The 18,078-nt window shown below is 44.5% G+C and overlaps 1 protein-coding gene and 1 long non-coding RNA gene across 2 annotated transcripts in view; one reads left to right on the top strand and one right to left on the bottom strand.

Moving 5' to 3' along the window:
- CWC27 (CWC27 spliceosome associated cyclophilin) overlaps window positions 1–18,078 on the bottom strand; it is an 873,807-nt gene that overhangs the window by 456,055 nt on the left and 399,674 nt on the right. The window lies entirely within an intron of this gene.
- LOC146865389 (uncharacterized) lies at window positions 1,893–3,882 on the top strand. Its single transcript, XR_014970113.1, has 3 exons — window positions 1,893–1,970; window positions 2,066–2,129; window positions 2,850–3,882. It is a non-coding gene; the product is annotated as an uncharacterized LOC146865389 (long non-coding RNA).

Raw genomic sequence — 18,078 nt, 5'->3', positions numbered from 1 at the left:
ATTAAGGAACAAGATGTCCCTTACCAGAGATATGGACACGTTATTATCTATAGAAAACAAAATAATTTCTGTAGCAACCTAAAATGGGGTCACATACATAGTAATTTTAATAAATTTTTCGAAAGAAGACAGCTGAAAAAAGAAGGAACCTGAATAACTGTACAAATTATATACATATAATACATTTACAGAAGGTGCCATAAATATTAAATAAGCACCACATAATGCTCAATAATGCCCATGCTATTTATATCTCAATAAAACATTTTTTATAGTCATGGGGCTTTGCGGTCGATGACGTTCCGATCCCTCATTGAAATATGGGGATCATCATCAGGACTTAGAATATATGATTGAGGAAAGAAATGCCGGGTTTGGGGTGCACCCAAGAATTGCTTCCAGCGCATCTGCCACAGATACGGAAGGGGTAAATAGGCGTTGGTCCCCAATTTATAGCTACCAAGCATAAGAAATACTCCCCCTTCCATAAGTTTCGTTCCTCATCTGCCAATCTTTTGGTTGTACCTAGATTTAGGAAGAAACGAGTTAGAGAACGCAGACTTTCAGTTTAAGCACCTACTTTCTGGAACTGACAGACAGAGGGTATCCTAGACGTTTAGTCAAACGTGCAATGAAACGTGCTTGGTACTCCCACCGCAAACACCTCCTCCAACCCAGCAAAAGACCACCCCTCTTCTAGATTCACTTGGTTACCACATTCTGCCGGGCAAGCAACAAAGTTACAAAAATGATTAAAAAAACACTGGACAGTCCTTGCACCCCTAGATCTATTCTAGACACAGCCAACCCTCTTTTCTCCTTTAAAAGAGGACGCAGCATCAGGGACCACTTAGTAAGAGCCCAAAAACCCACTATCAAGGACAATTCCTTACACTCCTTTCTCAACATTCCACCTTTGAAAGGCCACTATAAATGTAATTACTGTATGGCTTGTGATTCCACCTGTAACACAAAAATGTTTGAATTTGAGAACTCTAAACATACATTACAATGTTTCACCAATTGTAACTCACAAAATGTTATCAACTGCATTGAATGTCCCTGCAAACTGAGATATATCGGTCAAACAACACAAAAGGTTAAGTCCAGAATTGCCCAACACAAGAGCAGAATCAAATGCAAGATTACAACAGCGCCACTTGTGGAACACTTCATTGAGAAATGACACTCGGAAACAGATTTCACCTGGCAAGTGATCGACAGCTTACTCCCCAATCACAGAGGTGGTAACCAACAAAAAACCTTGAACCGCCTTGAATGTAAATGGATTTTTAAATGTCGCACTATTGAAAATGGACTGAACTCTCTTGAGGAGTGGAATGCTATTCTTTGAAAAAACCTCTGGCCACCCTGGACTATCTTCACAAAGGCCATATATATATATAACATCTGATTCTGCATGCCTACATCACTGTATGTAAATATGTACAAACTTTTCACTGTATAAATTGTTTTATTTACAAACCTGCCAGTACTTATGCAATTTAAGCATAACAGTCCCCGTCCCTTATGGATACACGAGGACGAGAGCATGATGTTCTCACACTATGAAATGCCCCCCTGGCTGCATCGTGAACATTTTTTGACTTAATACACTTACACACATTTTGCTTCCTTGGCGCCCCTCATTTTAAACCACCGAGGTTCGGGCGTAAATTAACTCTTAATTACGTGCCCTCGCATCACTTGCTATGTGTTACCATTGCGCTGTCATTCGCGTGCATCAACTTAGTCAATTAGTTCGGCTTCCAACTTAATTGTTTTACCCGTTCGCGTGCGGGAAACCCCGCCCCTCAACCACGCCCCCAGACTTTCCCCAGCTGAGCCGCTTAATTAGCATAGCCGATCAACACCTCTCTCGCACTCAACGGCAAGCTCCAACAGCAACAGGATCGCGTTCCCTGCTCGGCTTCAGGCACCCATTTACTGACCTGTTGCCGCACGACCAAGTAAGGCCCCTCCGAGTCCGACCTCCTCTGTACCCCGCTGCAATTCTCAGCGCCCAAAGTCTATTACTCGACTCACATACCCTCTCCCCCCGCAGATAACGGATATCGTCTTGGTGGCCTGATAAATTGCCCAGCTGCCTCCATCTGAATAATTTCTAAGTAAGTTTGCCATTGCGCCCATCATTATTATTTTTCCTTATTCAAATCTCCACCAGCATTAGCCATTACTCTCCCTCTTTCCACAGCCCGGAGCCCTTGATCCACCATTCCGCCCAGTTGATTGATGCACTGGATCTCTTCCGTAGATCGTTCGAATTAATTTCTAGCACACGCGTTAATTCGCTAGACCCTACACCTCGCTGCAACTATCAGAGCTCTCTTAATTTATTTTAACTTCTTTTTGCGCTCGTGGCCCTCCGGACCCACCGGTAGCTCGCGCTCACTGCATTACTGTCGTTGCAAGTATTGGAGCTCTTTTAAATTGTTATTTATTTGTTTTCATGATCATGGTCCTCCACTCACTCTGGCAGCTCGCGCTCACCAGTCGCGCTCACTACTAGTACACCATGTGCACTTTGTTCTAAACCTTGGCCATTATAATTGCATACCAAATACTGGCCGGCGCTTGCCACCACTCATTGCTAATTATTCACTGCTGTAAAAAAACGTCCACTTGCCTTAAAACGTTTTGCAACCGACTTGATTTTTTTTTTATATTTATTAATGTCATGAGCCTCTCCAAGTATTTTGCATGGCTCGAATGTTTGTATTCTTTTGATTTAGGGAGCACAACTACATATACAATTAATTAATATATATATGTAGAGGGTCTTAAACATATGTTCTTTTTCCTCTTCCCTTCTCTCTTTTAAATTACAGTTTGCTCACTTTGTCCTGAAGATGAACCCCAATAATTGGGTTTGAAACGCCGTCGACCATTTCACAACATGAATTCCTTTAAAAAATTGTATAAATCACTTAAGGAATTCAGCTGTTCTTTGTTGTCAATGCGGTCTTTTTAAAACCCACCTTCACTATTTTCACACCACGCTTTCTATGTATGTGAGCACTCTATAATTGATTTCATGGAAATAAATACTTGTCACTCCTGAGGGCCCTTCCTGAAGGGGTGTATGATCCAGTTCGTGTCTTCGTTGTGGCTGCAGCAACCGCCGTTCGACGGACGAGGAAGATGGCTCCTTTGCGGTTCCCGCTCCTGCCTGCTCCCGCTCCCGGCATTGTTCCAACTTCAGCCACCGCTCTTACCAGCGGTCGGTAGAGGACTTTCAGCCCACGGACCAAGGACTATGGTGGACTGCGGATTTTGGTGGGTAGTGGAGTGCCGCGGCCGTGATCCCGGCGACTTCCGCGGCTCCAGACTCCCGCGGGGGGCTCGGCTGCGGCAGTTGGAACTCCCTTTCTCTTCGCCTCAAGCACTCCGCCCTTCACCTTCGCCCTCAGTTGCAACCGCAGACGGAGCTACAGGGGCTGTGAGCAGGGCGGTGGCGGTAGTGAGGGGGTGCTGCGGGCGAGCCGCAGACGGGCTGTTTGGTGCCCCAAAGCAATCCTTCAGCTCCAGATCCTGGACCTTAACCTGCCCAAACTGCCACTGTTCTTCCACCACTACTCATCTATTTACCTATTCACCCTGAGATCTGGGAGCTGATGCCACTGGCTTCCACTGGACTCCACTGGACTCCAGTCCAGCTTTTGCAGAACGGGTGGAAAGAGTGAACGAGCGAGCAAGCAGAAGCAGAAAGCAGTAGCAGAGGTGGTAGCGGGAAAACACGAAACCCGCAAACTCGTAGAGCTCGAGAAACTGCGGAAGATACCGCAAGTCATACCAGCAAGTCAAGTTGCATCAGCACCACAGGCTGTAGCTGGGTTGGAGTGGTGCAGCAGTGCGGCGGTGCTGCAACCCGGTAAGCCCTGTGAGCCCTGTGAGCTGTGAATCGTGAACACTGAGAATTATAGCAGGACTTATTGCACTGAACTGTGAGATCACACAAAACCTGCACAAAAGACTGCGCCCGGGCCCGAGGGGGGGCTGTGGTATCGCAAGAGGGACTGCAAGAGGGAGTGGCGACATACCTTACTGAGTGCGGTGCTGTGCTGTGCTGCGTAGGAGCAGGAGTCAGAGACATCACTGCTAAGCCGTTGATAAGCCCGCCCCCAGTGCTGGTACGAGACTTGCGCGGCCAACAAGCAAATAAAACCGCAGCAACCCCGGGTGTGAAGGAATAAAGGAATAAAGCTGAGAAATGAGGTCGGGGAAGTCAAGGAACTACACGACTCCCGCGAACCCCCCTAAAAGAGCAAGGAGAGTAAAGAAAAACCTTAAGAAAGACTTAATGAATGTCAGCAATGAAGATAAGGGGACGGACGAGGGAGGGAACGGAGATGAGGAGGGAGAACCTCCTTTGATTTCCCTCCTGCTCACAAGCCCCAAATGTCCGCTAGACACAAAGGCGAGAGGGATCGCAAATGTATTCTCAGTGAATAAATCTAAATTTCAACCAAAAATGTATTCAAAATTTTCATTCATCAAAGACGCTGGCTCTGCCCTCTGCCTAAATAGTAGCAACATAAGTGATCTGCCAATCCCGCTACAGCCAAGTAAGGCAAGCAAGGCAACCCCCCTGACGCAAGAACCACAGGTTCAGTCGGAAAAGGATCAAGCCGACCTCAGAAAAGGGAAGAACAGCGCAGAAGAGGCTGCACCTGTAAGCAAAAAAGAGCCGAACAAGGGACCAGAAAGGAGGGCCTCCTGGAATCATACTGCGCAGGATCAGGGACGAAGGCAGGAGTTGGCAGACTCGAGCCCAAAAACAAACCCAAATGGCTGCGGGCACGAAGGCATAAAGGCGAATAAAAAAGAGGGCCAAAACACGATCCCAAGTTATAACCTCGTTCCAAAAGAAAACAGGAAGGAGACCCCCATAAGCCCCACAAGTCCTACAACGCTCCACAACCACACAGATGAAGAATCCTTCGAACCCTCAGAATTTGCAAAAGGCAGACAAGGACCACTTGGACATCCTGAGAGACAAGATGGACCATAGGGTGCAGCAAACTGGGGGCCCAAAGAACTACACACTGCAGGGTGACATGCAAAATAGTGAACACATGCAGTATGGAGACTTAACAACGCAAATAGAACCGACACTCTGCAAACACACACCGACAACGCTAGAGGACAGGCCGGTAAGGCAAGAAGCCAGGAATACGAGAGAACCCATAATAAGGACAGACACTGAAGATGTGCGGCAATCAAATACCATAACTACACAGGAAGTCAGAGCGCAGGGGCAGCTTCCATCTCAAAAAAGTGACCAACAACTTGAGAAACAACAGGAGCAAGTTAAGCTAGGAGGAGCCCCAAGACAATCTGAAAGCGATCCCCCTAGTCCATCCACTTCATCCAAAGCACGATCTATATCACCTTGGATCAACGACTTTGAAACCTCGTATCTCACCCCAGAGGAGTGGGAAGAACTGGTAGTATCTTACCCGGCGGCCATTAAGGGGGAACCGCCAGGAGGGCCCAACAGTGTAACCAACGTAAATCTGGAGAAGAAAACACCAAAAGCAAAAGAAGATATCTGGTCATCGCTTCTGCACACAATGCAATTATCAGTAAACGCCATCCAATACAAGTCTGATAAGCTGGATTTACAACTTTCTGTCCTCAACTCGCTGTCAATATTTTGTCGCCAATATTGACGGAAAGTTAGCAGAGCTGAACAACTTGGTTAAAAGGGCACAAGCAGAAACCCAATTTACACAATCTAACTGCTCCTGCATAACAATCGTGGAGATTTTGGCAACACTCCCAATGGCAGTGGACAATCGCCTGTCTGATATCAGGGAGGTTGTAAAAAGTAACCGCTCAACCAACCCCGCCAAGAAGAGATGCGAAATAAGCACGCCACTGCTAGAAGGAACGCAGTCACCAATGCAGGAGAGCTTAAAGACGACCCAAGATTATACTCGACTAGGGAAACCGCAGATGCAAAGAAGAGAACGGTCAGCAACACACAACTAAACGAAGGAACCCAAACATCACTAACTGCAAATATAATGCCACCGGGTGAAAACTCACAAAAAGAAGCCGTGCTGGAACACTTTCAACCAGGAAAACAGGGAAGAAAACAGAAAAGGAAGGGCAGAAACCAAAAGAAAAAAACAGCGGTAATAGCCTGGGGTAAGGGCACATCTAGCGAGAAAGCGACACCTGGCTTACCACAAGACAGGCTGACTGAGATGAGAGATGACACAGAAATGGAACACAACCCACAAGAAATCAGAAATCAGGAAGGGAGGAAAAAACCCGAAAGAAAACCGCCACAAGAAAGAAGGCCTATTACCAGCTCCCCCCATAAAAGCGGGAAAGCGACATCTGACTTATCGCAAGACAGGCCGATTGAGATGCGAGATGACACTAAAACGGAACATAACCCACAAGAAACTGGAAACTTGGAAGAAACGAATAAACCCGAAAGAAAACCATCTCAAGAAAGAAGGTGCATTACCAGCCCCCCCCCCCCCATAAAAAGGAAGAAAGACACCCTCGAGGAAGCCCTCAACAGGCAGCAACTGCAGCAAGCCCTACTGGACTAGAACCAATGAAGAAAAGTGAAATGAGTGTTAAAAGACGTGCAGAAGCAAATGAGGAATGTCATGGCTTAGGGGAGGACCCTACTACTGCGTATAACAGCCAGACACAAGATAAGGGGCAAATAGGCACTGCCACAATAGTCTTCCACCCGGAGTATAAATCAAGGGGCATAATAGATACTCTAAATAGGGGGAATATATTACGCCTACTGAAAATTATCAACAGTCTTAAAACAAGCATTGGCATAGCCAATAGGTCTCGCCTTTGGGACCTTTATAAGTGTTTAGCCATGCAACAGTTGCATAACTAAATACTTATAAGGTCGCAAAAGCGAGACCTATTGGCTATGCCCAGCGGCCGTGAAAGGAAAGTGATCGCGATCAAACATCAAAGCGGCCGTGCGGCCGCAAAAGTAAAAGTAATGGCGGTCATGTGCGGCGCGCGCGCCCGCGCACATGCACTGCAGCTCTAAGCTGGCCTGGTAGCGCTTTTTGGAGCCCTCTCAATAAGTCTCGCCAGACCAGCGCATGCGCTGGGTCAGGCGAGACCTAAACATATCCTCTAGTGATCTGGAATCAGTAGAATTTATAGTACTGTCTGGACACTCAGGGGTGGAAGCAACAAAAACAGTATGGGCCACAGTAGAATTTCCGGAGAGACTGCTAAAAGAACAAGCAAAGTTCGACTCATGGGGAATAAAACTTCAACCATTTCTTAAACCAAGATATCCAGATCCTCTGACCCTGGATAGCCAGCAAAAGAAAGAGAATGGGCAGCCCAATTCGAACTCAGTCCTAAGAGGGGCACGGAGTAAAACCCCTGAGAACTTAGTCCATCGAGAACAGTCCAATAAGAGACTATCAAACACACTCCAACTGCGCAAAATTGGAGTTGGCTATCCAGGACCCTAAACGTCAAAGTCAAAAATCAATGACAAAGTAAACCAAAAACAGGGAACACGTCTAACGCCCTCAACCGGTGCTCCTGGAACATCAACGGCTTAGGAGACAAACTCTTGGATCCAGAACTAAACATTTACTTGCAAGGATTTGACATCATTACACAGCAAGAAACCTGGACCGACACCCCACCAGTACTGTTGGGATACAATTTAAACTCTCTGCCACCTACACAGAGCTCATTGTTTGGCCACAAGAAGGGAGGCCTTGCCATATACAGCTCGCTAAAATCCATTGTTGAAGTAGTGCCCTTGGCTTACAAGCTAGCTCCTCTAAATGCAATGCAAGCACTGCGATTGACACCTCGTGAGCAGAACAAAAAAGAGGACATAGTCCTAATAAACCTTTATCTACACCCTAGGGACACCAAGGGAGCACAAAAACTGAAGGAAGAACTCATAAAACTAATAACAACTGAGAAATCCAACAGCTTGATCATCACCAGGGATTTTAACTTAAATATGCTCAGCAATTCAGCCTCAGATAGTAACGAAGACGAGGATCCCTTTGCCTTGGAATTAAGCCACCAAGATAACACCTCGGGAGGCAGAAGCTCGAAAACAGCTAGGAGCCTACTTGCAAAATTAGAAGAGCTGGGCCTACGAGCACACAATGGTAGATTTTCAGGAGACCGTCCTCAATTCGCTACATTTCACAGCACTAAGGCTAGTTCTACAATCGATTTCATATTCCTCTCTCGCAGTCTGTATCAAAGGGCAAGAGATTTCCACATCGGTTTGATGGATTACAGTGACCACCTTCCTCAGGAAATCACGATCGAGGCTCCAATAATGCTAAGCCCTCCCGCCGCCAACAGACTAGGCTCAGAATTCTCAACAAATGAAAGGCGGATAAAGTGCAAAACTAAGGACCTACAAAGCCTTTTATCTCAAGCGAAACAAGCATTAGGAGAGGCACAATCAGCAACCACAGACTCAATCGAAAGTTGGGAGCTGGTCACAAAAACTTTACGAGATAAATTTGAAATAAAAAAAAAAACGTAAGAAAACGGAATAGACAAAACCCTGAAACACAAGAAGTATCACAATTTTAGAAATGACATCCAGCTAAAAAAGTTAAAGACCCAGATTAACAATACTCTCCGAAGAGCAAGGTCAGATCCTGCCGCATGTCAAGTGCTGAGACAGTTAAAAGCTACTCGCAGGAAACTGATATGGCGATTCAAAAAAGAAGCTGATGAGGCCTTTTGGGGAAAACTCCTACACGACGCCAAAACGAATAATAGTGCGCAGTTTTGACAAAAGATTAACAGTTTGATTAGTGAGCGAAGCCAGGGGATCGAATCCTATGCCACTGAAGAGGCATGGACAACTTTCCTTGGTATACATTTAAACGATGCTCAAGAACCGCGGAAAGAATCATACTAACCCAAAAACTTTTCCGAAGCGTGGAACTCTCAACATAAAGAAATTCTCGCACATAAAGAGGAATTCCTAATTACGAACGCACAGATACGCAAAAGAATCTCGAAAGCGAGACGCGAGGGAGCACCAGGCCCAAATGGCATTCCGCCAGTCGTGTTCAAACAAGAGCCGGAATATTGGGCTGTCGTTTTCAAACCAATGTTTGAAAAAATTTTGCAGACTTCAACAATCCCACGATCCTGGAGGGAAGCAATTATCTCGCCAATCTTCAAAAAAGGAGAGTAGAATGATCCAAGAAGCTATCACCTTATAGCCTTACTTGATAATGAGGCAAAATACTACTCGGGCCTCTTACTCCAGGAGTTAACATCCTAGGTGGAAGACACAACAGCAATTCCATACAATCAAACTGGATTCCACAAAAACATGGGGACGACCACTAATATTCTAGCCCTATCGCTTTTGATTGACTCAGCTCTTGTGGCAAAACAACCTTTATACCTGTGCTATATTGATTACAGCTCCGCCTTTGACCATGTCAATAGAAACATGTTGTGGCAAAAATTAAAGAAAATGAAAATTCCACCATTGCTGTTGAATCAATTAATTCTCCTGCACAGTAACTCCTGGGTCCAGGTCAAACTAGGTGCAGGGGAATTCCTATCCAAGAAGATCCCCACAAGCACAGGGGTAAAACAAGGATGCGTGCTCGCACCAACATTATTCAATCTTTTTATGGCTGAACTGTCAACCTTCCTGAATGAAAGCAATTCTCATGCACCCAAGTTAGGGGGCACTCAGCTGTCCAATTTATTCTACGCAGAGGACTTGGTGCTGATCAGCCGAACTCCGATAGGCTTAAAGCGACTGTTAGATATCACTTTGCAATACTCTAAAACAAACAAATTCAGTATCAATCAAGAAAAAACTAAAGTCATGTGCATAACTAATAGTAAAAAGAAATTATCGACCAGTTGGTTCCTGGACTCAAGGAAGCTGGACGTTACAAGAAAATACAGATATCTGTGGGTCATCTTAGACCACAGCGGCAGCTTTAAGCCACAATGTGAGGAAATGAAAAAGAGAGGACTAATGACAACGGTATCTCTAAGAAGCTAAAAAATAAGATCACTGGACCAAACCTCGTTCCTTTAATAAAGGTGATACAGGCAAAACTGATTCCATCTATCACCTATGGAAGCGCAGCGATGAGAGGAAGGGACGCCAAAACGGTAGACGTAACAGTAACAAGAGCCCTGAGCATGATCTTTGGCTTGCCAAGGTACACTTCACCTGCGCAGATTAGACTCTAATTTGGGCTGGTAAAGGAAGAGCTGGCACGTAAAGGAGTATACTTAAAAAGCAGTTATAAAATAAGCAGGGGGGGAAGCAAACACACTCAACGCTCTCCTTTGGAAGGAACTGCAAATTAAAGAAAACTGCCCCGCAAGGCTGTTCCTGGCGGACGCAATAAAACACCTGGGGGTTCGTCAACTGTGGTATCTACAAGGGCCTCTGGCGGGTTTTAAAAAAGCAGTAAACAACATCGTTAGAAAAGAATCTCTCCTGCAGGACAAAGCTTTACTGACGGAGCGAGCTCATGGTTGGCTAACTATACAATCTTACTCCAAACTCAGGCCACAAACATATCTTCAGACCAGCTTCACCAAAACAACAAAAGAGACATTTCTGAAATATCGCTTAGGACTATTGCCTTCTGCAGACCATATGGCTCCTTGGTTGCGTCCCTCAATGCCAGCAAAGTGCCACCTTTGTGGGAACGACGAAGAAAACATCTTACACCTTACTACCATCTGTAAGGAGCTGTTACAAGACCGCCGGAACCTTCTGAGACCACTATTTAACAAAAAACGAATCAGATCATGCAGGCAAGCGGTCCTGGCATGTTTTTCGGGTGACTAAGTTCAATTGAACTGCCGATTGGTAAAATATATTGAAGGTGCAGAAGCCCGCCTTAACAAAAAAAAAGAACAAACTGAAAAAGCTAAACTGATGGAACCCAGTGCATCACTTACATCCTCAGAGCTAAAATATTCGGATAATAATGAGGGCCCAACTGGCACTTAGGAGCCCAGTGGAACTCAACGCTATAAAGAAGAAGCATACAGGGAGGAGAACGCCTTGTTACCCATGCGGATCACAGACTGCAATAATCAAATGCATCCTGAAGGGGAATGTAGGTCAGCCTAATTATGTAAAGTTCCTCAATGGTAAGATAGAAGTGACTCAGCAGTGGGCCAATTTTCCTTCCCGTTTGCTTTTTTAATAGTTTTAGCATCTTTTAACTGTAGCTTTTTACATCCTACCCCAGTATTAATACAATTTTCTATGCTGCTATAGACACACAAAACCGTTTTTAATGATGTTGGTTTGTAATGGTTTTTATTAACTGTACAATAAAGTATTACCTTACCACTCCTGTGACCTACAGTCCCCTCTACAGATTCATCCTTTTACTCCCTACTGCTCTCCACTGAATTAAATTTGTTTGAGTAATAATAACAGGGTCCCTCCTTGGGTATCCCCTTGTTTTTCTGGACCTTTTTAGGCCACATCTGAACCATTGTTTGCTAAATATAAATATTAAATAAGCACCACATAATGCTCAATAATGCCCATGCTATTTATATCTCAATAAAACATTTTTTATAGTCATGGGGCTTTGCGGTCGATGACATTCCGATCCCTCATTGAAATATGGGGATCTTCATCAGGACTTAGAATATATGATTGAGGAAAGAAATGCCGGGTTTGGGGTGCACCCAAGAATTGCTTCCAGCGTATCTGCCACGGATACGGAAGGGGTAAATAGGCGTTGGTCCCCAATTTATAGCTACCAAGCTTAAGAAATATTCCCCCTTCCATAAGCTTCGTTCCTCATCTGCCAATCTTTTGGTTGTACCTAGATTTAGGAAGAAACGAGTTAGAGAACGTAGACTTTCAGTTTAAGCACCTACTTTCTGGAACATTCCTTCTGTATATTTATACATGGAATCAAACTTCACACCCTTCAAAAAGATTCTAAAAACTTGGGCTCTTTAAAAGGCGTTCTTATAAGTTTGCTAGTTATATCTGACATTTATACAAGCACCAAGACACCAAAGGTGAACTTGCGCTTTACAAGAGCGACTAACATAGCACCTGCCTGCCTGCCTACCTTCTTCAGTCTTGCAGCAACAGGCACCAAGAGCACTGGATCTAAACTATTACTTATTTTTGTATTAAACTTTGCGCTTCTAAATGTTTTTCAAATAGCAGACCGCTCCAATTACCAAATTGATGATACTTGGTTTTCGGATCTTGAGGAAGATGGAAGGCTAAGTCGTTAAAGGGATTCAAACTCTTGACCGACCGTCTACCACTTTGTTGAAGGGACTGACATTGAACTCACAGAGATCCTCGGGCATCCTGACAGATTCACAGCTGGTGGAAGAGGGCAGTATGATGGAGCCCAAGTGTATAAAATAATACTAATCCCTTCAATATTACATCATACTTCAATCATTTCTTATCGTGCGCATGTTAAATACAAGGATTCAAATACATAGCTGAAAGGTTCAATAATGTAATACTTGGGTAAATCTCACTCTCCAAACTGCTGCAAAGAGACAGATTGAAAAGTAAGATACCTTAGCCAGTGTTCCATTGGCAAAGCATTAAAACACCCTTGGATGTATTGTATTAACAGTTGCTGGTCTCCTTCGGCATGCCCAGCGCGGGAATCTGAGGTCAATAGCTTATTGCACAAAACCTGCAAAGTATAATTTGCAAAGTATAATTTCATTACAAGACCGGAGGCTACCATTATGCATATTTCTTTTAATGCAGACTCCAAGCCGCATACATCATAAAGCAAAAGTTCCAGAACGTTAACAATAATAAAAGGCATGAGCCCATAGCAATCTGCCTCTTTTAAATGCGGCTCCAAGCAAGATAAGTCCTTTTCATTTTCTCTTCGCTACGCTACTTCCATTTAATTTTAGAACGTTTAATTCTGTTTATTAATACTGCCATTACGCTTAATCCTGTTTAATAATACTGCCTTTTGATTTACTTTCTCTAAAATGTAATTACGTTTTTTCTTAAAGTGATTGTTCTTTCTCAATGCCCTTTTATTGTTTGCCAACCTCTCTCTCTTTTCGGGAATAATTCCCCTACTTTTCTATCCTTTCCTTCAAACGACCTCCAATTTACGGAGATCGGCTTTATTCTATTTTCAACCCTTTTAAAAAACTAGATGTATACACAAAGCTACGCTTGTACCCTCTTTCCGGGGGGAGAGCCTCGCCTCAACGATGGCTCTCCCCTCGTCTCACCCGCTTTCACGCATCTGGAATTCCCCGATTAAGCGCCGTCCGTAGACACCATTCTCACGGTGACTGCCTTTAGAGGAATGCACCTTAGCAACGCACGCGTTGCGTAGCCTCTCCGCTAAGGTGCATTCCTCCTTTACACTCACCCTGCGAGCTTCTGTCGGTTGATCCACTCTATCGCAGAAGCACTTCAACTGACGCCTGGTTAGCTCCATACACGGAGATTATTCAATATATTGCCACATTAGCTCAGCTCTCCACTCGTTTTACCTTCCCTACACGGAGATAATTAAATTTATTATCTAAAATATTTTTAGTCAGCTCACATGACTAAAACCCTCATTTATACCCAAATTTAAATAATAATACCCAAATTTAAATAAAAAATACCCAAATTTAAATACAATAATAAGAATAAATAAAATAATATAAAATAATTAAAAAAAAAAAAAAAAAAGGGGAAATTTTGGAGTTTTAACAGTTTTGAATACTCCTGGTCATTTACATTATGTCTGACGTTGAATCTGACGAAGGTAACTCTATACCTATCATGGACAACAACAGAATCAAAAGCATGATCCACAAAGAAATTAGATCTTGTATGTTTCAAACACTTTCGAAAGCCATAACCTCTAAAAGGTCTCATAAATACGATACCACTGAGAGTTATCTATCCCTAACTAACGAAGATCTCAGTGAGATAAGGGGGAAAAGAATTAATAAGAATATTGATCATGCAACCCCCAAGAGCACTATGGAAGGTCTCAGCACCTCTACCCTTACGGGAGGTCACCGCACCTCAAACTCAATGGGTGTCCTTAGCGGCACAAATCTTAAAGGTGTCCTCAGCGGCACAAACTATCAGGGTGTCCCTCGCGGCACAAATTATCGGAGTGCTCATAAATATGATCTCCAATTTGGAGATGAGGAATTCCAGGATACCGATAACGATTCCTCTGACCCCCCAGATGAATATATCCTGGACCTCGACGAAGATGACCAAGAGTTTAATTCACAACCACTTGACGAAGAAACGCCATCTACTTCTAACGATAATATTAGAGATCCTCTTGGCGAAGAAATGTTTTCTCCCCTCAATTTAAAACACCCTAGGAGTTCCGAATGGTTTCCCCAAGAACATGTTATGTTATGGTGATTTGTATAGCGCACGGCTGCCCCAGCCAAGGGGCGTCCCGGCGCTGCGAAAAAAACCAAATGCAGAAAGAAAGGAACACAAAGAAAGAGAAGCAATTATTGAAAGAGATGAGTTTTGATAGCCTTTCTAAAGGTCAAAAGATCCTGCATGCCACGGATAGATTCCGGAAGACTATTCCATAACTTGGCAGCTAGAAAGCTAAAGGATCGGCCGCCTACTCTGGCCAGTCTAGTGCGGGGAATGATCGCAAGATGTTGTCCCTCTGATCGGAGCGACCTCCTAGGAGTATACTCCGACAAGAGGGGGCATAGCATCGGGGGAGAGGCGGTTTTAAGGATTTTAAAGGCTAAACAAAGTGCCTTAAACTGTATCCTTTTACCCACCGGAAGCCAGTGTAATTTTTTCAAGGCCCCGGTCGTTGAAGATTGGCGAGGAAGACCTACCAGCACCCTGGCAGCCGCGTTCTGGACTCTCTGTAGTCTGGAGGTTTCGGCGAGGTTCGCCCCTAATAAAAGAGAACTGGCATAGTCCAGTCTCGAAAGAATAGTCGCCTGAACAATTATCTGGCGGGTGTGGCAGTCAAAGAACCTCAAAATAGGTCTGAGGTTACGTAGAATGCCAAAGCAGGTGGCCGCCACCTTTTTAGTATGGTGCGTGAACCTCAGTGCCGAGTCCACCCAGACTCCCAGATTCTTAACGCAATCTTTAGGCTTAGGAGGTTGGCCCAAATCATCAGGCCACCAGCTGTCACCCCAGGACGCGGTATTCTTCCCCAGGAGCAGTATCTCTGTTTTCCCCGCATTAAGTTGGAGAAAATTCGCCGTCATCCAGTTGGTGATGTCAGTGAGTGTCTGTTTAAAGCGAGAAGCCTCCAGACCACTGTTGTCATTAAGAGCCACCACCAGCTGGGTATCGTCAGCGTAGGATACCAATGCCAGTCCGTTCCTTCTAGCTACCTCTGCAAGGGGGCGGACATAGACATTGAACAGGGTGGGGCTCAAGGAAGAACCCTGTGGCACTCCCTGTCCGATGTTATGCTCCTTCGAGATGTAAGGGGGGGTAGAGACTCTGAAAGACCTGTTGGAAAGAAAGTCTTTAAACCATCCTAAGGCTATCCCTGTGATACCAATTTCCTCCAATCTCATCAGAAGGACCTTGTGCGACACCGTATCGAAGGCAGCACTGAGGTCCAACAGGACCAGTGCTGCCGTTCCGCCGCAATCAAGAATGGTACGGAGGTCCTCAGTAACACTGAGCAGGGCTGTCTCGGTGCTATGACCAGCTCTAAATCCGTGTTGGGAGTCATCCAGAATGTTATTGGATAGGAGGAAATTGGTCAGAATGTTATTGACGTGTGCCTCGATGATTTTAGCTGGCCAGGGAAGCAGGGAGATGGGCCTGAAATTTTCAGGGAGCATGGGATCTAAAGTAGGTTTTTTTAAGATCGGAGATACCCATGCCTGCTTCCATTTAGAAGGAATGCTGGCAGTAGAAAGAGACAAGTTAATAATGCCTCAAATGTGTTCTGTAATGAGTCCATGGGCATCACAGAAAGTCTCCGGTTTTAAAGGATCCGCCGGGGAGCCAGATTTAATTTTCTTACAGATTTTTTGGAAACTCTCTTGTTCAAGAGTAGGAAAAGAGGAAAGAGAAGGTCTGGTAGAGTCCAGAGTAACTAAAAGCTGGGTACAATTAGGGAAAGTGTCATAGATTTTCCTAATCTTATTAGTGAAAAAATTGGCCATATTATTGCAAAGGTCAGGGGAGACAGTGGTAGTGACTGCAGTTTTTTTCGCCATAAGGTCTTTCAAAATTTTAAAAACAGATTTAGAGGCGTTGGAGCTACTATTGATTTCATCGGCATAATATGCCGCTCTTGTTCTGCACACCTTTCGGTGATAGGTTTTCTGGAGTAGAGCATAATTCTGTTTAAGGTCGGTATCATAGTTTTTTCTCCAGCCCCTCTCCGCCTTTTTGCATTCCTTTTTCAAGGTGGCTAGTTCAGAGTTGTACCAGGGACTAGTCGTATGTGTACGGGCCTTGATCCACCTGACAGGGATCAGGGTGTCTAGTGCCTGGGTGATCCAGAGGCAAAACTGGTCATAGCTTACGTCAGGGTCCTCACTTAAGGGAGGAGGGTTTAACACCAGGAGTTTCTGCAGATCTTCTAGGCGGAGTTTTCTCCAAGGACGTTTTTGGACTAGCGGAGTGGGCATCAGAACACGGCTAAAGTTACAGGAAATAGACAGTATGACCAGATAATGATCTGTCCAAGTCATAGGAATAGAGTCAGTCATGTCATGTCAGTAAATTCATCAAAAAATGGTTAAGATTTCCCCTAGAAAGAAATACCCGTATTTTATTGAGAGCTGAATGCTCAAGACCTGAAATAGATGACAAAACCTGCCAAACCCCAAATTTGGACCCTGAACTTATCAAATATCTATTTAAACTCGGAAGGGACCCAAGGAAAGGGATGGAGAGATCCCTAAAGGGATGCCAAGACCGGGTCCTCGATATCCTTGGCCCACTAGCTAGGATTATCGATACAGCAGAAGACAGTCACATTAATGGTACCCCCCTTAATACTGACTTAATTAGAGGCTTAAGCCAGAGAGCCTTGATTCTATTGGGTAACGCCAATGCCAGCCTTAACTCAGAAAGGAGGAGAGTGGTCCTTAATAAGATCTCTCCTAAACTAAACGACCTTGCCGATAAGGAACCCTCCCTGAACCCTAGAGGGCTTCTTTTTGGTGAAGACCTTATCAAAACTCTAGGCAAATACGTGTCTACTTTCACTGCCTTAGACAAGGCCCATCAAAACATGAAAAAGGTCTTTAATACCAACAACCTTTTTGGAAGGGCCGGAAGAAGGGGCCTCCCTTCCGGCCGGTTCAACCGAAGGCCCTACCCTAGATCCAGAGGATATGGAGGAAGAGGGTACCAACCCTCCAACATCCCTCAGTTCTTTCCACAAAGAGGAAGAGGATTTCGATCCAGGGGCTTCAGATCTCGCGGTCCCTCTAACGACAGCAACCCTCAAAGTAAGTATAATTTCTCATTCTTTCCCTTTCGCTCCTCTTCCAACCAAAGTGGGAGAGAGACTCAAATTCTTCCTCCAGAATTGGAAATTAATAACCCAAGATCCATGGGTCTTAAATACTGTGAAGGGATTTATGTTAGACTTTACACAAATTCCGACTCAATCTTATTTCCCAAGAGATATCCCTCTCACCATAGATCAGGAAAAAATAATAGAAGAGGAGATTTCCTCAATGCTTCAGAAAGGCGCCATCAGAGAAGTACCCTTAGAAATGTTAAGATTCATAAGCACACTCTTTCTCGTCAAGAAAAAAGACAAGGGTTGGAGACCTGTTATAAACTTAAGGGAACTCAACAAATACCTTGTCTACAGACATTTCAAGATGGAAGGTATTCACCTTCTCAGAGACCTACTTCTAGAGGGAGATTGGTTAGTCAAATTAGATCTAAAAGACGCTTACTTTACCATCCCTATGGCCAGGTGTCATCAACCCTTCCTACAATTCATGTGGAAACAGCATCTCTTTCAATTCCAAGCTCTCCCCTTCGGTCTCTCTTCAGCACCATGGTGCTTCACCAAAGTGATGAGATCAGTCGCATCTTCACTAAGGGAA

This window comes from Triturus cristatus, chromosome 2_1 (genome assembly GCF_964204655.1).
Source record: "Triturus cristatus chromosome 2_1, aTriCri1.1, whole genome shotgun sequence".
Classification (NCBI taxonomy): domain Eukaryota; kingdom Metazoa; phylum Chordata; class Amphibia; order Caudata; family Salamandridae; genus Triturus; species Triturus cristatus.
Note: the sequence above shows the minus strand (reverse complement) of the source record. Positions and strands in the feature narration are given on the sequence as shown.